Here is a 23,233-nt window from a genome sequence, read left to right as displayed (position 1 = left end):
TCACCAAATCCTCACTAATTTCTAATATGAATGAAATAGGCCACCAGCATCGGGGGTGTAGCTCAGTGGTAGAGTGCGTGCTTAGCATGCACGAGGCCCCGGGTTCAATCCCCGGCACTTCCACTTTGGGGTCTCTTTGTTGGGAACCGCTAGAGAATAACATTGATTATTCTTTACAGTGGTTCAGCAGCTCCCAGGGTTGAGAAATGTGCAGAAAGGTTGCAGGTGGTTAAGTGAATCCACAAGTGTTCTGATTTAGCCAAAATAGTGTCACCCATCCTTATTGGGATTATGAAAAGAGGTCAGATTTTTGTCATGAGGAGTTACGTATCCTTATTGGGATTATGAAAGGAGGTCAGATTTTTGTCGTGAGGAATTATTCCCCTCTCAGTAATTTACACAAATTAGCTGACCACACATTCCTCCCTTCAGTTCCTAAAGTGAATTCATCAGAGTACTGATTTAGTGAAATTAGGGATTTTAGGCTGTCAAGCTTTCTTTGACATCACTCAATAAACCCCCTTTCCACACTGTTTTTATCTTTTTAAATAAAATAATGCCTTTTATTCATAAATTCCAATCACAAAGAGACACCAGAAAAATCACCTAAAGACTTTGGAGTCCAAATAAAAGTTATCAGTGGATTAGAGAGGAAGCAAAATGCCCCTGTGTCTGTTAGCCATAACAGTGAAAAGACCACTTCCTCTCTCTGATTCGTGCATCCATGAGTCCTGATGAGAGAGACACACATTCCCATTATTAGTCACTGATTAAGAATATTCACCATATCCTGGATATCATTACACAGCCCCTCCTCCCCGCTCCAAAGTATTGTCTCTCAGCTCATACAATAACCAAGTATTCAAAAGGTCATTCCACCATCCCATCAGGCCATCTGCTTCAGGGTTAGGGGCTTACGGTGAGGCCAGTGAATTCCAGAACATTAGCCCACTGCCAAATTTTATTTGCTATAAACTGGCTTCTTGTCTCAGAAACAATGCTGTGGATGCTGTTGAATATGACATTCAGTAAATCCATGGTTGGTGGTTTTGGCAGAAGCATTGTGGGAGGTGAAGGAAAATCCACATCCAGGTTAAGTATTTATTCCAGTGAGATATACACTGTCCCCTTAATACAGAATTGGTCAAATAGAATGAACCTGACACCAGGGGTTTAGCTGCTTCCCCCATGGAATGATAGCTTGTGAGGGCTCAAAGTTTGTCTGTGATATTGGTAGTTTAGTCACTTAGCAGTGGTTTGAACTACATCATTTCGGTGCATAGAGGTGCATGTTGCTGAACCTGTGTATGACCTCTGTTCCTGTCATCATGGCCAGTTTGTCCATGAGCTCACTGGGCAAGTAGAATGGTGGCTAAAGAGAAGCTTCCAGACATCAACAGAATGGGTCATCGTGTCCAACTGCCTATTAGATCGCCTCTGAGGAGGTTGTTCTCTGGAGGGCATTCACATGGAAACAAATATCCTTAGACTGCACATTTGGGCAATTCTAACTACCCGCCTCTTTCCCAGACCTCTCTGTCACCACTTTTTCAATAATTTTCCTTCCAAGCTCCTAATTACCAGCCAAACTATTAGCCACCTCTCATAAATTAGTGTAGATCCCTACTCTACAAGCAAAATGAACAGTCATGTGCCCTGCTTGAAGTAACGCCCACTGAGAGGGTTTACCTTCACCACCAACATTCAGGTACTATGGAAGCTGCTCACCTTTGTGAGTGGAGTGCACTTTGGGTGGAGTGCACCCGCTAGAGCTCGTTAAGTTAATTCACAGAACAATTGGTGGTTTTGCGAGACTCACCAAATCCTCACTGATTTCTAATATGAATGAAATAAGCCCCCAACATCGGGGGTGTAGCTCAGTGGTAGAGCACGTGCTTAGCATGCACGAGGCCCCGGGTTCAATCCCCGGCACCTCCACTTAGGAGTCTCTTTGCTGAGAACTGCTACAGAATAACATTAATTATTCTTTACAGTGGTTTAGCAGCTCCCAGAGTTGAGAAAAGTGCTCACCTCTGCTCACCAGTATATGAGCAGAACCACCTATAAACCAAGTCTGGTTCTTTTTTCTTCTTCTTCTTTAGTTGTAGGAACTCCCTATGAAGCTATAGAGGTAGATTGACGAATGGAGGATTGTATCAAGTGTAGGAGCCATGGGAACATAAGCTACTTTCTCATGCAAATTACTCATGTGTGTAGGCCCTGCTCATATATTCTATTTATACTTGAATATGAAATGGTGCTGTGCACTGTTTATTACATCACAATGCTAAATGATTTCCTTGCCTGGCTAACGAAGGAGCCAATCAAAATCTGATTTGGTTGTAGTTTCATTTTCATTTTTGAAGGAATTTTTGTGAAGAAATTCTGTTATGATGAGATATGCCGTTTCAAATTTTCTAAATTTTGTGAAAGTTGCTTCCCTGTCAGTTGGGAATATCGTCTCAAGAGTTTAGTCTGGTAATATTTATGTATACGGTATTCTTTTAGCAAATTCACAGCATCATTGGACTCCATTTCTCAGCATTTTTGGAGATTGTGAGAGATGAAAGAATGAAAAGAAGAGAAAAATAAGGGACCCCCCCCCAATAATATTTTCTTTAGTTTCCTTTAGATTCTGAGCTGTATCTGGGTCAACTGACAGGATGTAGAGGAGCGGAAAGGCTTTCTATTGAATCCCTCATTATTACCTCTTTTCAAATTCTCCCACCTTTACGTGTTCATCCAATACTGCCAGGAATTGGATGCAACTGGCATACGTGGAAGGTATAGATTCCAGGTCTTTCCAGATAGGCAAGTATATTGGACAATTAGGCAGCCACGCTTAAGGAATCTGAAAACGTCTAAAACGGAAGTTGAAAACAATCTAAATATTAAAAAAGAAATGTCAGGAATAGGGGGTTTTCAGGTAGCCGAAATAGCTCAGTTGGGAGAGCGTTAGACTGAAGATCTAAAGGTCCTTGGTTCGATCCCGGGTTTCGGCACACTAAGAGTTTTAGTTGATCCCAGGGGTGAGTTTCCTTTCTGCGCATTAATAAGGAACGTCGTAATGCAGCAGCCCCCAACATTTTTGACACCAGGGACCGGTTTCGTGGAAGACAATTTTTCCACGGACAGGGGTGTGGATGGTTCAGGCGGTAATGCGAGCGATAGAGAGCAGTGGGGAGCGGTGGGGAGCGGTGGGGAGCGACGAGCAGCGGCAGATGAAGCTTCGCTCGCTCGTCCGCCGCTCACCTCCTGCTGTGCGGCCTGGTACCTAACAGGCCGTGGACCGGTACCTATTCACTCGGATGATGCCCACGAATGTTGAGTTCCTTTAGCATGCTAAAGCCTAATTGCACAATAAAAACAGTGTTGCGCCACAGTTCACACTTTTTGTTTTGTTTTCACATGATGTGCAAGCACTACTAATAAAAGTAATAACAATAAAATGTTATGGTTCAGAGATGCACAGGACACTGAAAAACTTGAGGAAAGATCACTGAGTCGCTGCAATGCGTAGTGCGCACAGCAGCAGTGGGAAGGGGAAGGGGTGCCACGTGCTGTCTCTGTTGCAATTACTCTCCGTGATAGCCCTAAAGTAGCCATAGACGACGTGTAAATGAAGTGGCTGTATTCGAATAAAACTTTATATATGGACACCGAAATTTAAATTTCATATAAACTTCACGTGTCACCCAATACTATTTTTTGTTTTATTTTTCACCTTTAAAAATAAAAAACGGTACTCCTTTCGGCAACACTTATACTAAAACTGGAAAGATACAGAGAAAATTCCCATGACCTCTGCGCAAGGATGACATGCACATCCATGAAACTTTCCAAAACCATTCTTAGCTCGAACGCAATAGTTTACCAGCCACTAGGGTAGAAGAGTCCATTGTAAATATTCAGAACATCAAGCAGGCAAGACTTCAGTAACCTTTTCCCGATTAGAAATAACTGGAGAATAAATGTAAACACATGGAACCTGAACCCCTAGGGATTCAAACTTTGTTTCCCCAGATTAAAAATTCTGAAATTTACCTAGTGAGCTACCCGAATCTACAGGTCTAGCTAGTGGACACGTATTCAACTGATTTATTTGGTAGATATTGTCCTAGTCGCAAACTCCTTGGCATTCTCTTTATTGCAGAGAAAATTCCATTTGAAAGAGATGCTATAATGCCTCACTCTCAGAAATACTTTGTTTTCCTCTCTCCTGTCTTTGTGTCCTCCGTTCCTTGAGGCGTCCAGAACCAGAGCTGTAGCGTCCCCTACAAAATGTCATAGTAGGGTTTGCAGGCCATATTGCTGCATTTAAGGTGTTTTATTTCGTGGTACATATTTATGAATTCATTCCCTTCTTTCTCATTTCCCCACAGCATTGAGAGCTGCTCAACATTAAGAAATTATGTAGGGCCATCCCTTTCCCTGTGAGTGATAATGACATTTTCAAACGGAAATGAATCCAAAAGTCATTCTATCTGTCTTTTGACTTCAGGATTCCTGACTGTAAAGAAGGATCTGGAGCAGGTGTTCTAGGAAATCTGCTTGGCTTTGAAACTTGCCCTGTTACATGTTGGCTGTGAACTAGTGGCCAACTAATTACTTCACCTCTTAGGGAGTCTGTTTATCAAGGAGGTGATATAATCATTTAATGTAACCCATTGTTATTACTATTATCCACTTGTTACCTCCAGCTACATTAAACAAGCACTGTTTTTTTATTTTGAAAGTTTGAAAAAATAAATGTGTCACATTGACCACAGTCAGAACTCAACCTAGAGTTCTGTGAGCAGGATTTCAAGTTTCCCTTGGGAAACCCAACAAGTTTCAATGCCTTCAAGCTCTCCACCACCTGGCAGTAAGTGATGATGCTCATCATCTATCACTCACTGGGAAGAGGCTTCTTCATTCAGTTCAAGTGCACTGGCTCTTAGATTTGGGAAAAGTTTGAAATCAATAAATTAAAGGGCATAAATAAGAAAAATAAAAAGTGGAAAGACCCATTCCCAATTCCTCAAGTTTGGTGAGGGTCGGGGAAGCAATGTACATTTTCTATAGTGAAGAACATGGGACTTACAGATAATTTCAGTTAAAGGAAACATCATCCTACTAAAAACATGAGTCACATTTTTGTTTCCTTAGCTTTTCCTCCACCGTATTCTAGAAGGTGATAAGCTAGCGATAAATGCCTGGTGTGTGCTGGGGAAAAAATGCTGCTCCCAGAGCTTCCTGCCTATTCAAGTAATGGAGCCACGACAAAAATCTAGAGAGAAAGCTATAATTGCCTTATTTCAAGGGTTTGGGGGTTTCTTATGTCTTCTAGCCCACTAATCCTTTAGGCATCACTGAAGGTCACAAAATGGCTCTAGATTTTTCTATGAATGAACCCTCAATGAACTTATGGAACCTTACTCTAGCCAAACTACATGTGATTTTAGAACTTTAATTCAACAAGTGTCTGAGTAATCTGTTTGAGCCACTGGCCTCTCAATTCAGACTGAACTTTTGAAGCCCCCATGTTGTGTAACAGACAACAGAGTCATTCTTACCATCCTCAGAGCAAAGTTGAGGATCCTTTGACGCTGGCTATCTCCTCACTCAGACCTAGTATTTCAGTCAACTCTCTGGTCTAGCAGTCTTATTTCATCCATTACTTTGTATTCCTTTATTGTTTCTTATTCATTTTAATGCTCAGTGTTTCCAAGATTGTCTCGAAGATACTGTAATCTGTTGAGCTTACTATCATCTTTAAGCACTTTCTTACATTCTGACACAGAATGATATTCTAGGTGACAGCAAATTCTTACAATGGGGATCTGTATGAAGAAATTAAGTTGTGGGGCTAGTTCTCCCAGTTGTTCCTTGAGTGTCACTGATTCTAGCTCTTCTTTTCCTTCTTCTATGCACCTTTTGTAGGTTGACAAGTGTGAATAGATCCTAGGAATGTACCTTTCTGCCTAGCATGAAGATGCCTTTCTCTTCATGTAGACTGGAAAGAGAATGCAATAAAGGAATTTCAGAAATAACGGAATCGTACATAAGGGATTTTTGTACTAACAATTTCAGGTTCTGGAAACACAAGGCAGTTAGATATTGCCATTAAATTTTATTCCACGAGCAAAAAGAGTAAGGGGGTGTAGCTCAGCGCGTGCTTGGCATGCTCGAGGCCCCGGGTTCAATCCGCGGCACCTCCAACCGCAGGAGAGTGTTTCTCATTCTGCGTGATGAGACCAGCTCCTTGTGAGTGTTCGTATTTCTGCCTAAAACTGGCCTTCGGTTTTTGGAATCACTTCTATCCTCTTCATATTGAGCTACCTCCTTATTTTGCGGGGGGGGGGGGTGGGAAAAAAGTGAAATATGGGAATTCCCTGGCGGTCCCGTGGTTAGGACTCCGCACTTTCACTGCTGAGGGCGTGGGTTAAATCCCTGGTTGGGGAATTAAGATCCTGCAAGCCGCGCGGCGCCGCCAAAAAATAAAATAAAATAAAGTGAAATACATCTAGTTTAGCATTCAGTAAATTAGTTTAAGTAGAAATAATGTAATTTTAAATGGCTTTTTAAACTAATGACATCAAACTGTAAATTTAAAAAGCAACTTAAAAGGATTTAAATATGATAAGATATAGAAAGACATACTCATAATTTCTCAGATCTTCATGGACTTTTGAGTTGAAGTGACAAATTAGCTCTAATATATCACACACTGTAACATGCTCCCTCTGCACATGACTATGTATGAAACCAGATTATGTCACGCAAAATATGCCTCTTTGACATGAAAATTATTTTGAGCTGAAGTTAATTAAGATGCAAAAAAAAAAAAACCCCAAAAAAACCACACACACACAGGAAAGCTCTCTCTACCCTCCCATATCCACCCAAAGGCAGGATATAAATTCTCCTTTTACTGGAGACAAACTCTTATCAGCCCAGAGACGCACCAGAGGAATCTGCAAACAAATCTTACTCCACTAGTTTCTTCCCATATATTTAATTTCCCACAGTTTTCTGCCCTTGGAAGATGAAAACTGCATTCCTCGATCCTGTCATTTGTCTACAAATTTACTGTTCTTTGTTGAATATACTTCATTAGCCGCGGTGCCAAGCCGCCACTTTGAGTTACTTTTTGTTTAGGTTTCTTCTGTGTGATGCCTGTTGCACACATTAACAAGCTCTGTTTTTCTCTTGTTAACCTACCTTTATGTGTAAGTGTGCCAGCTGAAAGCCTAAGTTGAATAAAGTGTTGTCTCTCCCGTTCTAGTATGCTGCCCTCTCCACATTCTATACACCAAGCAATTGGACAGCACCCCATTAGATCTACACACTATTAAAATGAGTCAAGTCCTCTGATCATGAACTTGGGAGTGAAAGCAATTTACAAGATCTTCTAAAATTTCTAAATCCTTGCTTTTCATTTCTAGACTTATTCTTGGAGAACCAGTAGCAAATAATGGAAATCAGTGGGGACAGGTATTTTTCCGAATTTCTCGGATTATGTGAGAGTAGAGTGCACAAAATGAAGTACTGGGTTTGGTTTCTAGCACCTTTGTTCCTGCCCTTTTCTTTTACTCTCTTAAACCATGTTGGCACAAACGTTTCCCACTTTCCTCTTTATATTCCCTAACTCACTTTTTCTTGCTCATAGCACAGTTAACTTCATACCCATTTGCTCCTGATCCCTTTCCACTCTAAGGGCCTCATCATCATTGGTGATGTCTGTCTTCCCAAGGAACATTTAATTGAAGGAAACAAAAAAGAAAGATCTGGCTCATTCAGGATTTCCTGAACCCAAAACGACAAACATGGCAGATTCCCAACATCAATCTTGAGCAATCAATTCCATTGGTAGTATTATTGAGGAGCATGAAGGAAAAAGAACAGAAAGAGAGAAAAAGAAAAAAGTAAGACATTCTCAGTCAATTATCTCTTAGAAGGCATTATTCTTTCAACTGTTCCTGGGTTAATTAAATAACTGCAGGCCAGGGAGAAGCCACTAGACTGTATCCAGTTTAGTAATTTCAGAAATAGTGTAATTTAACCTGATAGACTTTCTCCAGAGAACTCTTAGCTTACAAGAAAAAAAAAAAAAAGACGGAGAAATAATATTTTATGAAATAGCTAGAAAAAGGTAGAGGTATGGGGGTGTAGCTCAGTGGTAGAGCGCGTGCTTTGCATGTACGAGGTCCCTGGTTCAATCCCTGGCACCTCCACTTAAGTTTTGTCAACCCCTTTTCTCATATCCTCTGCGAAAAGAAGGGCAGTGGATTGCTTTTATAGTTTTCCCATTTTTGCTGCCTCTGGCTTATCACCTCCCAGGGCGGGGCAACAGCAAAATAAAGACAAGAATTAGGAGAGAGAAAGAGAGGAAAAGAGGAAGGAAGGAAGGAAGGAAGGAAGGGAGGGAGGGAAGGAGGGAAGAAGGGAAGAAAGGAAAAGAAAGACATTCCCATCAGACATTTCACTTCCAAAGCAAGAAGCCTCCCACCACAACTGGCATACGCAAATAAAGACAGAATAGAAAAAGGACAGAATAAAGGGGAAGAGAAACGGCCCTATTCTTTTAGTTCTTTTCGTTGTATGAGCAGTCAGATCTGCATCATCTAACAGACAAGAGAAAAGCTTTCACCTGCCTCCCCTGCCTCCCCCTTCTCATCCCCACCTCCATTCCCTCCACCCCTCCATCCATTACTGGACGCAAGCAGTTGAGGTGGGGGAAGTGGGTCCCAAATCTTTCCGAGTGAGTGACTGAGAGAACATTGAACAACCCAAACAGCAGTGCTAAGGAATGATGAGACTGTCAACGTGAACATTGGGAACATAATTGGAAGTTTCAGGGTTGGAAGCTATTAGCTGGCAGGAATAGTTTGATTTGGGTGGAAATTAGGCTTAAGGCATTAAAAATTTTTGTTAGAAGCTGGATTTTGGCAGATGATAAATTGGGTCTCATTGGAGATTTTCACAGACCAGGTAGTAGAAAACACCCAACCCCATACACACACTCCTGGCTGAAATAAAGCTGCAAGGATATTGGCGAGTAATGAATTAAAATGTCTTCCCTTCTACATTTCCTACATTTGCCCACGGAATTCCAGTTTCTTGTTTTTAGAATTTTAAATAAAGTCATAAAGTGGAATACATGATTTAACATCACACCAAAGATTTCTGAGATGCAACCAAAGGGGTAGTGTGTGCAGGGTTGGGGAGATGAAGAGGGAGGGATAAAAACAGACGGATGCATAAATTTCTTGTGTTTCCTAAAATAAACACTATTGGTATAAACAAAGAGCTAATTAAAATTATACAACAACTTTGTTGCTATACATAATTGTGCATTAGGTGAATATATCAAAATCAGTTCCATTTTCAGTTTTTTTTTTTTTTTGGTTGCTAGTTTGTATATCAAAAGAGTAGAATAATGCAAAAGCTGAATTTTGCAGAGGGAGGGAAGCTGGTTCATGTGTACAAACAAAAAAGATTTCCATTTAGCCTCTCAAAGGCTAGGAGGGCTGAGAGGGTAGGATTAGCAACTCACAGTGGAAGATGAGAAGACAGGACTCCACAGACACTGGACCTGAGGATGCCCAGTTTACCCAGCAGCTGCTGTAAACCCCTAAAGCACAGACATCCAAGGGCATCGTTTTTGGACCCTCCCAGTTGAGAAATGCTTTTACAAGGCAGTGTCTATTTTAGGGCGGATGCCAAGTAGAGACTGCTTTTAAATTCCTTTTTGAGTGAGCTATCTGTTGTCCTCTTTATTTTCCTTCCAGTGGCTCCTAGCAGCTCCTGGCAGAGAACAAAAGCTTGCCCTTGGTGTTTTCCATGCCAGGAACCCTGATGCATCTTCTCTCTCTTCCTCTTCATACTCACTGGATTAGACATGGAGCCTCCATACAGTCTCAGATAAATGAAGGCAGTGGGCAGAATCATGAAAGACAGAAAGTCTCTGAAGAGCACTGGGACTGTAGACACTGTAGCCCCCAAGGGAATCCATATTCTGGGCACTTTTCCCAGGGAAAGAAAATAACTAATACCTAGGACCTCTAAGGTTCACCTTTGGCTCCCTGATGGTCAGTGTGCCTCAAGTGGCTTCAGCTTGGACCTTGGGATTTGTCACTCCTTCTCTGGTCATCTCCATGGTACCACCGGTTTCCCACATCATCACAGCAGGGGACTGTACCTCCGCTGCTCCTGACTGCCAGAGACCCAGCAAAAAATTCAGGGGAGTGAGTACAAAGAAGGGAACTCAGAAAGTTACCTCTGGAAATTTAGGTCCGGATGGAAAGAGAAGACAGAAAACCTTCAGCTACTAAAGGAAAAGGGGTAAGTGTCTGCCACAGACAATCACTGGTTCTGGCACTGTTTGAACATGAGATGAATTTGAAATGTGTAGGAAGCAACTTCATGATGATGAAGATGTCTGGTAAGCAAGGTCATACCTGAGTCTATAATTCAGCAGATAGCTTGCATCTAGAGACCTGGATTTTCACATGGCTATGGAAGAGAAGGCGCCTGAGATGAGAGTAGCACACGGACTGAAAAAGACCCATTGGAATTGGAGAATTAGGAGTCATTGGTATGCATTGCAGGAAAACAAAAGAATGCCTGGCTTTAGATTGATTTCGGACCTTGCGGCTCTTTGTTTCTGCTTCGGGTATCTTCCCTACTTCTCTCAGCTTGCTTCAAAGTCTGCTCCACAGCTAGCTCTCAGGAAGGCATTTCCATTCCATCACCAAGGAAAGTCCCAGGAATGGGGCATTTTTCTTGTCTTCAAATTCTTCCTTTCCCCCAACTTCATCCTCCTCTGCCTCCAAAGCTGCCTAAAAGACCACAGAGGTAATGCAGAAGAAAACAAAGAAGAAAAGTTAAGTATTTTATAGAAAAGTCAAGTATTTCTGGCTCCAGTATTTGTAGCACGTGGGCTCCATAGTTGTGGCTCGCGGGCTTTAGAGCACAGGCTAATTGTGGCACTCGAGTTTAGTTGTTCCGCGGCATCGGGGATCTTCCTGGGCCAGGGCTCAAACCCTTAGTCACTAGCTTTAGGTAGGTGAATTCTTAACCACTGCGCCACCAGGGAAATCCTCAGCGTTAAGTATTGGGGAAGGGTGGTAGGGACGGGGCGGACAGAGGGGGATTTAGGTCCTTCCGGAAGGAAAGAGATGACAGAGCGGAAAGAATTTACAAAACCTACCAAGAAATGCAGAGCGACAGAGAGTGTCTAGCAAACCTAGGGCAGCAACTCGGTCGGGACCCGGCAACTGCTTTCCTTACTGAGGTTCTGTTTTGAAAGACAGAAGGAGGAAAGAGGGAGGAGGAAACAATACACAACCTCTTTCGGACGGAATTCTCTCCGGAATGTGAGAGAGCGGGGAAACGTGTGGGCTGGGAAAGGAACTAGCACCTTGTATGCCTAGAGAGCGTCTCACACCTCAGGCAGTCAGGCGCAAAACCACTTTCCGCCTATTTTGTCCGACAGGTAATCCAGATATGAATTTTGGATGAAGTCCGAAAGCATATTTAGAAGAGGCCGGACAGTAATTTATACTATTAGAAAGCTCCGCAGACTCAAAATCTGGCAGGTTTGGGAAACCCTGACTGGAGTGTCAACAACCCGGAACCTGGATGGAGTGGACTGAGTTATTGGGAAGATCTCACGCAGGAGCTGGCAGAGTGGACCAGAGCGGAAAGGCGAAGCAGTGCGTGAATGGGAAGAGGGAGGAGGCGAGGTTGGAGTTAGCGAAGTAGGGCGAAGAGGGCTTGAATATGAATCTCTAAACATGAATAGGATTTGGGTAGATGGGTAGGAAGGACGTGTCCAAGCTCCACCTCTCTTCTTTGCATCCTATAGGTACAAGAAAATGTTGGCTTTCCGTGATTTTAGGGAAGTGAGCAGCAAACTTTTGTCCCACAAGAAGATCCTCCTCATTTTTACCCAAACTGTTGGCTTTTGAGAGCATCGTGGGGCTCTTTCAATAGCTGAGGTAGCTCCTCAGAGCGCTGGATTTTTGAGGGAAGTCAAATTGTTTCAAACGTGTTGCCTGTTGTGGTGGCAGCTAGTTAGTGTAGAAGTGAGATCCGCCGGCTGCTTTTGTCTTGAGTATGTGAGGTACTTGTGCCGGCGACTTATTTTTTAACGCTTTGAGAACTCAAAATTGAAACCAACCTAACGAACTTACCTTTTCTAGGCTGTAAGAGAAGCGGCTGTCTGTGGGCCCGGGTAGCTCAGTCGGTAGAGCATCAGACTTTTAATCTGAGGGTCCAGGGTTCAAGTCCCTGTTCGGGCGGAAAATGAGCTTTTCTTTCCTAACATTAAAAAAAAAAAAAAAAGTCCCTGTTCTGGGCTATGAACTGCCAGAGGCAAGCAGATTAATCCTAAATGTTTCATACCTTCGCCCAAGTAGACAGGAGAAGGGGGTTGGGGTGGGGCTTTCGATTGTGGAATGTGTGCGGAGAAGAATGAATCCCCTTATACCTCTTGGCAGTCTGTTGTGTTTTTGCTTTGTGGGCGTTAGGTCGAGCTTGGAACGAGTAGTAGCTTGGGTTTGAACATGATTAAGATGCCTGTTTAAGAAAATTTAAGCTGGAGTCTTGTGGAGATATTTGGCAACCACAGTGATCCCTAAGATGGCAACTCTGCAGCAATCTGTGATTGGGAGGGGTTTTATTATTATGGAAAAGAGAGACAGTATGTAGAGTGAGAATGTAAAAGGGCTTATTGTGATTTGAAGATTGGGAACTCATTAACGGTATTCCCAGAAAAAAAGGTGTATTAAGCTAGACTAATCTTGGACTCTAGTATAATGTTCCTTGAACTTCCTTAGAAATCCCGGGAAATGCTTAGAAATCTAGGTGAGGTGATTGGTATCTCATCTCCTTTTTGCCCGCTTCTGACCATAGGAGAGTTTTGTTCATGTTCACAGAAATCCCATGAAGTAGATTTTGAACTTGGAAGGACCCCATTTGTCGGGAAGAACTTGTCTTTCAGTTTGTCCAATAGATTCATCTGACTGCCAGAATAAGGAATAGGAAACAGAAAAGTGACAGGCCTCAATGAGGGAGAGAAATGTGTGGGGTGGGGAAATTGGGCTGACTTTAATTTGCCTCTGCGTCTTGGTGTAAAGCATAACTAGGATCATGTCCATTGTCCCTGGTAAATCATTACATTGTGACGGAAGCAAACTGGATTCCAAGTGGGGTCTTGTACATTCCTGATATAAGCAAAAGCACGGTAAATTGGGAAGCACTGCCCAATATAATATGAGGCACAAATGCCAACCACATATATAATTTTAAATTTTCTAGTAGTCACATTGAAAAAAGTAAAAAGAAACAAGTGAAGTTAATAACATTTTATTTAATTCAGTATATCTAAAATATTATCATCTCAATAAATAATCCATATAAAGGCATATTACCTAGATCATTTACATTCTTTTTTTTTTCTTACTAAGTCTTTGAAATCTGCTGTGTACTTTACAGTTACAGTACATCTCAAGTTGGACTGGTCATATTTCAATTACTCAAGAATCACATGTACTAGTGGCTACCATATTGGACAGCAGAGTTCTAAGGATTAATGCATTTGAATAAACAGAAGAAAATATATAGATGTGCAAATTAGAGCAGTTTTGTAACTCAACTCAAAATCTATATGCAAAATTTCACTCATATTTGTGAGGCGTGCCAACTAAAAATTGGCACTTGCCATCTGTCTCTACAAGGACTAAATCACTAGCCACTGCAGCCACTGACCTTCAACACACCCTGAAAGGAGTTTGCAGTGGAGATCAGAAATGAGGCACTCTGTGCTCTGGGAAAAACTGGCACAACAGGCCTTCAAATAGTTAGATATTTTCAGGAGATTTTATGAGCCCAAATTCTTACATCTTGTCATATCTAGAAAAGCACTAAAATCATTAACGGTGACATCAGCAAGCCTCTGCCAAAATGTGTGCTTAACTGCACGTACCCCCTGCACCAGAATCTTATATAATACTGACCTTCCCCCCTACGTCTTCGGAGCCGTTCCTCAGAGCTATCTGAGACACTGTCTCCTGGGCTATAGTCCTCACTTTGCCCCAAATAAAACTTAACTCACAACTCTCACATTGTGTTTTTTTTTTTTTCCAGTCAACATGGTTCAACTGAAATAAAAATGCACAATGCGGGAGCTATGAGTTTCAGTTTTATTTGGGAACTTATTGAGAACTACAGTCCAGGAGCGGCTATGTGCAAATACTGGTAAGTTGCCACTATGTAAGGTTACCTGAATTCTTTCTGATAAAGTGCTAATATTTAATATCCTTTTACCATCCTTTATCTTTCCTATACCTAAAGACTAATATATGTTTTCCTGTGAGTGACAGAGATTGTCTTCTACCCAAATCATTCGCTCATAAAAATGCATGTGTTAAGACTTGAGAGGAAACATGCCATTGGATATTTCTGCCAGTGGATATTCCCCCCATTACTTCCTGTATACAGAAAGCCATATTTAAAATTTCTAAGTCAGTGGTCACATTTCCACAAGACTCTGAATCCCTCAGTTTTCAAGAAATTACTTTGAGAGCCACTGGGGAGAGAGATCCTTCTGTTCACAAGAAAGTCAACTTCAAAAGGTTGATATATATTTTTAAAAAGCTATTCAAGTACGTATATGCTTTGAAAACAGTGTGTCACAGTAAAACGATAAAATATATATTTGAAAAGAGATTCAGATGTACATATTTTCAACAAAGAACTTTATCATAAACAAGATAAAATTGTCATCTGAAAGGAAATTCAGATACACATTTGAAAAGAAAGAGAGTTACAATATCTTTCAGGGAAAAAAAAGAAGGGAGGAGAGTAAAACAAAGGATATTAGTTGGGCTTTAGAGTCTTCTAATTGGTATAATGCTATTTTCATTATGAGGGAACTCTGTTCTCATCAGGAGTTCTATGTGTGTCTGTTAGATAAATTGCACAATTCAAATACTATGTATCCATACTTTATTTCTGACGGTAATTACTGAGCACAATGGGTTATAATCCCCCATTATGGATAAAAATGGACTATTTAATAATTGGTGTGGCAAAAGCTGGGTAGTTACCTGGAAAAAAAGTTTTGACTCCATATCCCACAACTCACAGCAGGATGAATTCTAAATGGTGTTTGAGATTTATGAAAACAAAACTTACTAGTACTTCAAAAACACATGTGAAATTTTTAATAACTTTGGAGTGGGGAAGGCTATTGAATCAATTGTGATTCAAAAATCCAAAATTAGGGCTTACCTGGTGGCGCAGTGGTTGAACGTCCGCCTGCCGATGTAGGGCACACGGGTTCGTGCCCCGGTCCGCGAAGATCCCACATGCCGCGGAGTGGCTGGGCCCGTGAGCCATGGCCGCTGAGCCTGCGCGTCCAGAGCATGTGCTCCGCAACGAGAGAGGCCACAACAGTGACAGGCCCGCGTACCGCTAAAAAAAAAAAAAAAAAAAAAAATTTCCAAAATTATTTAAAGGAAAATTTTAACAAATTTGATTTTTCAAGAGAGCTTCTGAAAGAGTGGTAAGAGTATAGGTAGAGTTTGTTTAGTAGTTTTATCCTTTTCTTACTTTCCAAATTTTCTGCAATAAATATGTTTATTTGAACAATAATAGAGTAAAACAGAACAAAACAAAGCCTCCTGTAAAAATACACAAGCAAATTCAATGAAAAATTCAGACTGGGAAAATAAAATTGCTATTCATATAACAAAAGGCATAATTTCCCCGTGTCACTCAGCATAGGCTTGATCATGATGTAAAAGAAAACATCCACAAAATCTCAGTGGCTTAAACAATAAAGGCACATTGTATATTTTCCCTCATTGGTTGGCTGTTGGCTCTTCAATATTCTCAATCTGGGATTTAGGATGATAAAGTAGTGTAGAAGAGGGGAAAAAACATCTTTTCCTCTACCCGTCTTAACTTCGTTGATTGGAACTGTGCAAATTAAAGCGACAAAAAACAGATTAACAACAGAGAAACAAAAGTTTATTAATGCATGCATCATGCATACACATGGGAGGATTCAATGATAAATGACTCAAAGGGGTAGTTAGCCCTGAGCTTATATAGTGTCTTAGGAAAGAAAAATAAATTTGTAGAGAAGTGATGAGATAAAGGAAAAGGGTTTTAAAGGCTTTTGAGGGCAGAAAACTGTGGGTAGGTAGATATCTGAGGGAAACTAATGGAGTAGGGTTCGTACAACTCCCTAGCATTTGGTATTGTCAGTGTTCTGAATTTTGGCTATTCCAATAGGTGTGTAGTAGTATCTCATTGTTGCTTTAATTTACAATTCCCTGATGATGTACGATGTAGAGCATCATTTTATATGGTTATCTGTCATCTATGTTTCTTCTTTGATGAGGTATCTGTTCCGATACGTTGCCTGATTTATAATCGGCTTTTCATTTTCTTGTTGAGTTTTAAGAGTTCTTTGTATATTTTAGATACCATCCCTTTATCAGATTCGTGTTTTGCAAATATTTTCTCCCAGCCCATGGCTTAACAGTGTCTTTCTCAGAGCAGCAGTAATTTTTAATTTTAATGAAGTCCAATTTATCATCATGAATCGTGCCTTTGGTGTTGCCATTTTCACTTTTGAAGAGTTTCTGTTCTCTGCTGTATGACTTCTGAAGTGAGAGACAAAAATCACTGCATCTGGGTCTGGGGTCAGAAAAGCCTTTTCAGTAGATTGTAGTAGTGCAGCGGGGCTGCGGGTGCAGAAGCGCTCCGGACCCGGATGCTGGTTTAGGAGGTCTTGTCCACGTTCATTCTTCCACGGGGTAAAGTAGCCTGCGGAACGAGAAGCTGGCCCCTGGATAAAGGAAAGGGGGAAACAAAGGAATGCGGGCTTCTTTAAATCTAAGATTCTTTATGAACCCAAAGTTCACAGATAACCACTCCGGTTATCTGTGGTCAGGAGGACTCGAAGGTCTCTGTGGGACAAGCCGTTGCCTCTGGGGACAAATATGAGGGCAGGATTTTCACATTTCATCTATCTGGACAATTTTCTTTTTTTTTTTTCCTCCAAGCGGGATCAAGTTGGAAGACGCAGCTCCAAAGATTCATTTGACCATTCAACTTACTCTGCAAAAAAATTGGGTCTCATTTTCCATGAGCCTTTGTTTTGGCTCGTAGACCATTTTTCAAAGGGTCCTGAAAAATCCCTCAGTTCTTTCCACCGGGGGTTCGATTTGACTAACGGGAGAAAAAACAATTGTGCTGAAACTACTAAAATAAGAATAATTGTGCTGAAGCTGCTAAAATTGGGCTCTGTTCTCAGTAACAATACGAGTTGGATGTTGTCGGCGGGTCTCGGAAGGGGGCTACTTGGATATAATCCGAAAGAGGCTTTAGATGTAATTCGTCTTCAATGACGGCTACTCTCTAGTTGGAAACAAAAAAACCCAAAATTGTGCACAACGCTTTGAGATTTTAAAGGGACAGGAATGCTGCCCGGCGACTGACCTCCAGGAGGGGATGTAGCTCAGTGGTAGAGCGCATGCTTCGCATGTATGAGGCCCCGGGTTCGATCCCCGGCATCTCCAGTAGGTCCTCTCGTTTTCGTTGCTGTCAAATTCAGCCTTTGGCCTTACATTATTAAATAAAATAGTCTAGCTCTTTCTCATTTTTCTCCCATTATCATTCCCTTTAAATCGAGCTATTTTCCATCTATGTGCTTATTTCTCTTCCGTTTTGTTAAATAACCACCGCCATTTCCCCTGCTTCCTGGAAACTTCCTTGGGGTGTCTTATTACGCAGTGAGTAGTACAAAGCCAAAGGGACAATTCACAAGTAAATTCATCCTACGAATGCACCCAGGAAAAGGGAATACAGCTGCATATCAAAGATTTATTTAGCTCAATTAAAGGAGGTCCTATCCATTCCCACTATCCACTGGAAAATAATCAGTAAAAATAAAATATCTCAGTAATTTTTTTTTAAGGGGAGGAGAAGGTAGCATGTTTTTAGTATTGATGTGGTAGTTGCACATCAGTATTCAAGGGTACACCCTATGACCATAGAGGAATTTCTTTATGCATAGTTACTAACCTAGTTACCATTTTATTTCTCACTGCATCTTTGGCATTACTCAACGTTTCTGTGCAGAAAAACTGGTCACAGTCCAGTACAGGAGGTCTGGAAATATAGTAAAGGTTAGGAATAGCCTGTGGAAATGGAAGGCACCCTTAATAGCATGACTGTTCTCCTAGCAACCAGCCCCTAACTCTAGAAGCAGGCCAAAGCTCACCTCATTAACATAACAAAAACACCTTTGTCTCTCTCTTCACTTAGGAAATTCTAAGGATTTTAGGAGCTCTGTGCCAGCAGCAGGGCTGAAGGCCAAATATACATTTCTTATTATAAATCACAATATTAATAATGTATACCCAGATGTGAAATTGCTGCATCATATGGTAGTTCTATTTTTAATTTTTTGAGGAACCACAAAAACCTTTTTTTCTCCTTTCTTAGCTTATCAGTTATAATTCTTTAACTTCTTTTAGTGGTCCCTCTAGAGTTTGTGGTATACATTTACAATTAATCCAAGTTCACCTTCCAATAACCCTATACTTCTTCACAGGTAGTGTAAATACCCTTGTAATAAAAAAAATCCTACTTTTCCTCCCTCCTAGCTATTGTATCATTGCTATCATTTATTTCAGTTATATATAAGCATACATAAGTATATATACAATATTTGTATAACCATATAACCAAATACATTGTTGCTATTATAATTTTGAACAAACCGTTATCTGTGAGATCAACTAAGGAAAATAAAAGTTTTTATTTACCTTCCCATATCCTTCTTTGATATTCTTCCTTTCCTTATGAAGATTTGACTTTCTGACCTATATTATTCTCCTTGTCTCTAAAAAACTTCATTTAACATGTCTTGCAAGACTGGTCTACAGGGAACACATTCCCTCCATTTTTGTTTGAGAAATTTTTTATTTCTCCCTCACTTTTGAAATTTTGCAGGGTACAGAATTCTAGGCTGTGGTTTTTTCTCTCAACACTTGAAATATTTCACTCTAATCTATTCTTGTTTTCATGGTTTCTTAGTAGAAGTGAAATGTAATTCTTACCTTGGTTCCTCTATAGGCTAGATGTTTTGTTTTGTTTTTCCTCTGACTTCTTTCAGGAGTAATTTCTTTCTATTTGATCTTCTGTAGTTTGAAAATGATATGCTTATATATAGTTTTCTGTTTGTTTCTTTTTTCATTTATCCTTCTTGGCACTCTCTGAACTTCCTAGATCTGTGGTTTGCTGTCTGACATTAGTTTGGGGAAATTCTCAGTCATTATTGTTTCAAATATTCTGCTCCTTTCCCTCTTTCTTTTCCTTCTGGTATTCCCATTACACATATGTTATATTTTTTGTGCTTGTCCTAGAGTCCTTGGGTATTCTGTTCTTTTTTTTTTTCCCTAGCCTTTGTTTTCTTTGTTTTTCAGTTTTGGAGGTTTCTATTGATATAGCCTCAAGTTCAGAGTCTTTCCTTACTTATGTCCACTCTACTAATAAACCTAACAAAGGCATTCTTCCTTCTATTACTGTGTTTTTAATCTTTCGCATTTCTTTTTCCATTGTTTATTTTAGGATTTTCATCTTTCTCCTTACATTGCCTATCTGTTCTTGCATACTATCTACTTTATTCATTAGATCCTTTAGCATATTAGTCATAGTTGTTTTAAATTTCTGGTCTAATAATTCCAACATCCCTGCAATGTCTGGTTCTCTTCTGGTTCTGCCTTTTCAAATTGTTTTTTGCCTTTTGATATGTTGTGTAATTTTTTCTGTATAGCCTGACCTGGTTTACTTGATAAAAGGATATATAGAACTTTAGTAATGTAGTGGTGAGATGTTGGGGAAGGAGAAGCTTTCTCTAGTCCAATGATTAAGTCTCAGTCTTTTAATGATCTTTTACCTCTGGGTCGTGAACTTCACAACTGTTTCTCAGTCGTACCCCCCGCCCCCGCAAATGCCCCGACTTAGGTGGGACAACATAGCTAGAGTATACTGGAGTTGGGTTTTTCCCTCTCTCATGTGAAAGTCTAGAGCCAGCTGGAACTGAGTATTTCCCTTCCTTCAGGACAATTAGGCTCTGACAAAACCCCAGCAAGTTAGGGTCTGGTTAAATAGATTCTTTAGTAGGCAGGCCTTGTTAAGAACAGAGTGCTCTGGCATATTTCAACAGGGTTCCTCTTCTCCCCACTCTGCTGGAAGCATGAAGGAATTTCCCCCCAATATTTGCATATTTAATATGAGAATCTGGTCAAACTCCTAGGGGTAAAACTCGCAGAACTGTGGGGATGCCACCTCCACCCTGCCCTGGCCATGACTCAGGGTCCCTGGAGTTTTTAACTATCAGACTTGCTTACATGGATCCTTAAGCAATTTATCAATTACAGTTCAGGTTTTGGTTCTTCCTGTGGTTTCCACTTGTGAGTCACTGCTCAGGTAAGTCATCACTCCCTTTATTCACCTGTCTATCTCTCCATTCTTGGGGGCAGCCGTTTGCCCTGTGTCCACACCTCTCTTATAGATTCAAGAAGAGGTGCTGATTTTTCAGTCTGCTCAGCTTTTTCCTTCTTGATAGAATGGAGTGGTGACTTCCCAGCCTCTTATATATGGAACCAGAAACTGGAAGTCTGTTTGCTAGTTTTTTATACGTTTTTGTCTCTGTACTTATAGTGAAATGGTCCTATAATTTTTCCTTCTTGTATTTTCTCCACTGGGTTTTGGTATCAGTATTATACTAATCTCCTAAAATAATTTATAGTTTTTCAGAATATTTTGTACAACACAGAGGTTAATGCTTCCTTTACGATTTCATAGAACATGCCAGTAAATTGATCTCAGACTGGAAATCAAATTTTATGGAAATTTTGCTTCAATTCCCAATTCAGTTTTTTAAATGGCAATATATTAAATCAGATTTTCTATAACTTTTTATGTTAGCTTTGATAAGTTATACATTTTTATACATTTTCCATTTCTTTGAATGGAATTGAGAGGATTGAAGCCAAATTTCATGATTTCTCACTTTTAAAATTTCCTAAGTAGCCACTGAAAATATTCTCCTGTTTATTCATTTATGCAAACATCCATCTCTCTATCCATCCATTCATTTACATTTTAAAAATGATTCAAATATTTACTTACACTGGGTATTGTAATAAGTACTGATATACAATTAAGGATTACACAGTGTCTTAGCTAACCTTCAAGAAGACCCCCTATGATCCTTACCTCCTGGTAATCACACCCTTGTGCAGTCTTCTCCCACTTGAGTCAGTCACCAAGACATGAGGGGGAACTGAGGCTTCCTACCCACATGTGAATGAGCCATCTTGGAAGCAGATCCTCCAGACGCAGTCCAACCTTCAGAGCACTGCATGCACAGTAGACACCCTGAGTTCAACTTCAAGAGACACCTGGTGCCAGAATTACCCAGCCAAGCCACACTGGAGTTCCTGACCCACAGAATCTGAGATAATAAATATTATTTTTTTTAACCCTGTACATTTTGGAGTATTATTCACCAATAGATAACTAATATTCACAGCAAGCCTTTTTAACATTTCTCTTAAAGGAATAATCATTATTTACAAAAAATATACAATTTTTATGTTTCTCTCAAGCTTGCAGACTACTATTTGAAAATCAAATAGCAATGCTAAATTAAGATGTGTGGCTCTCCTCACATGTTTCTCTTTTTATCCTGAAAAAAATCCGAAGATTTTAGGCTGATTGCCTAGTGTAACTTATCCATCAGAGGGTCATGAATCTACCATTAAAACAATCCCTGGCAAAAAGAAATGGAAAAACCATAATTACTTTAGATGACTCATGTTTTATGTAAACTGTCTGGGACCACCATCTCTACTACATGAATAAAATTTAGGTTCTCTTAGCAAGGTGAAAAGATGAGAAATGCAGGTGTCATCTTGGTCAAGCTGATTTCTCTGCCTTCATCTCCACCTTGCACCTCCCAACTCAAACCGTTCTGAACTACATACAGTTCCACTCCTGTATGCCTGTTGTATCCTCAGTTTTCGTTTCCTTTCTATTTGACATTCTTATTCATTCTTCCAGGTTTGCTCACAGGTTACTATATCTGGGGACTTCCCAGAACTAGGCAGGGATAAAACCTTCTTGATTTGTTGAGACCCTTGTTGAGAGTGATCTGAATTCCAAAGGATCACTCCCTCTCCAGAAAAAATAAAGCAACCCGGAAGCAGAGGTTTTGCCTCAATCTTAAAAGTAACACGTTTCTTACTTCCTGGCTTTTCTTTCCAAAGAATCAGAACAAGATCCGAGGATTCGTATTCCTTGGATTTGATTTGTATTCTTTGGATAAAATGAGGATCAGAGGCCTTAGGAAGCAATCCAACATCTTTACCCTTTAGCCCTCCCAGTTCCTAAGAGTGGAAGGAATTTATTTTTCTATCAGAAATACCTTCATTGGCTCCTTGTTTTCTAATAGTTACATAGCGGTTTCTGGAGTCCGGGACTAGGGTGCAGAATTGGGGAGGGGAATTGGGGATAGATTGGTAGGTTTCATAATCAAAGACAGTCATTGGCAAAGTATTTTTCTTATCCTTCCTGTAAGGAATTTTCCTTTGTTCCACATATCTTTTGGCAAACGAGACAAGCACTCAGAAAAGGAGAGTCTGTGAGACTGTTTCCTACTCAGATTTCCGAGATCAGTGTATTCTCATCAGTCACTGAATGTCTGCAAGATACAGGTTAATAGGAATTCCTTGGTAACAGAGTTCTATAAAATAGCGGGTGAGAATTGTATCGTTTAGAAAAGAACAAAATAATTTTGTTTTAAAAATGTAAATTTGTTTTATTTCATGAAGGTAGTTTAGAAAACAGCTTTCAAGCGCGATGGGGATGTAGCTCAGTGGTAGAGCGCATGCTTAGCATGCATGAGGTCCCGGGTTCGATCCCCAGCATCTCCAACCTTTTGTTTCCTAGCTCCGGAAACAATTCTCTTCTGCCTTACGATCACAGCCCATTCCTGTAGAATCTGAAGATTAACCATCTTGCCTCCAGGTACTTAACAGTTTGCTTGGGTTATGATAGTAACCTTTCCGTTTAAAAATTTTATTCCTTTCCATCCTCAGCAGGGATTAGAGATGGTCTTCCACAAAGTGAAATCAAGAGTGACTTTAGTCCCTGTTCCATG

The 23,233-nt window shown here is 40.5% G+C and overlaps 8 non-coding genes across 8 annotated transcripts; all 8 read left to right on the top strand.

Annotated features, from left to right (window-relative positions):
- Positions 1 to 51: 51 nt before the first annotated feature.
- Positions 52 to 123, top strand: TRNAA-AGC (transfer RNA alanine (anticodon AGC)). Its single transcript has one exon. It is a non-coding gene; the product is annotated as a tRNA-Ala (tRNA).
- Positions 124 to 1,866: 1,743 nt separating this feature from the next.
- On the top strand, positions 1,867 to 1,938 carry TRNAA-AGC (transfer RNA alanine (anticodon AGC)). Its single transcript has one exon. It is a non-coding gene; the product is annotated as a tRNA-Ala (tRNA).
- Positions 1,939 to 2,929: 991 nt separating this feature from the next.
- TRNAF-GAA (transfer RNA phenylalanine (anticodon GAA)) lies at positions 2,930 to 3,002 on the top strand. The gene has a single exon. It is a non-coding gene; the product is annotated as a tRNA-Phe (tRNA).
- A 740-nt stretch (positions 3,003 to 3,742) lies between these two features.
- LOC132432978 (U6 spliceosomal RNA) lies at positions 3,743 to 3,849 on the top strand. The gene has a single exon (XR_009521032.1). It is a non-coding gene; the product is annotated as a U6 spliceosomal RNA (small nuclear RNA).
- Positions 3,850 to 8,144: 4,295 nt separating this feature from the next.
- Positions 8,145 to 8,216, top strand: TRNAA-UGC (transfer RNA alanine (anticodon UGC)). The gene has a single exon. It is a non-coding gene; the product is annotated as a tRNA-Ala (tRNA).
- Positions 8,217 to 12,214: 3,998 nt separating this feature from the next.
- Positions 12,215 to 12,287, top strand: TRNAK-UUU (transfer RNA lysine (anticodon UUU)). The gene has a single exon. It is a non-coding gene; the product is annotated as a tRNA-Lys (tRNA).
- Positions 12,288 to 17,507: 5,220 nt separating this feature from the next.
- On the top strand, positions 17,508 to 17,579 carry TRNAA-CGC (transfer RNA alanine (anticodon CGC)). Its single transcript has one exon. It is a non-coding gene; the product is annotated as a tRNA-Ala (tRNA).
- A 5,355-nt stretch (positions 17,580 to 22,934) lies between these two features.
- TRNAA-AGC (transfer RNA alanine (anticodon AGC)) lies at positions 22,935 to 23,006 on the top strand. Its single transcript has one exon. It is a non-coding gene; the product is annotated as a tRNA-Ala (tRNA).
- Positions 23,007 to 23,233: the final 227 nt, after the last annotated feature.

Source organism: Delphinus delphis, chromosome 10, assembly GCF_949987515.2.
Source record: "Delphinus delphis chromosome 10, mDelDel1.2, whole genome shotgun sequence".
In the NCBI taxonomy this organism is placed as follows: domain Eukaryota; kingdom Metazoa; phylum Chordata; class Mammalia; order Artiodactyla; family Delphinidae; genus Delphinus; species Delphinus delphis.
The sequence above is the reverse complement of the archived record's forward strand: the minus strand, read 5'-3'. Positions and strand labels throughout refer to the sequence as shown.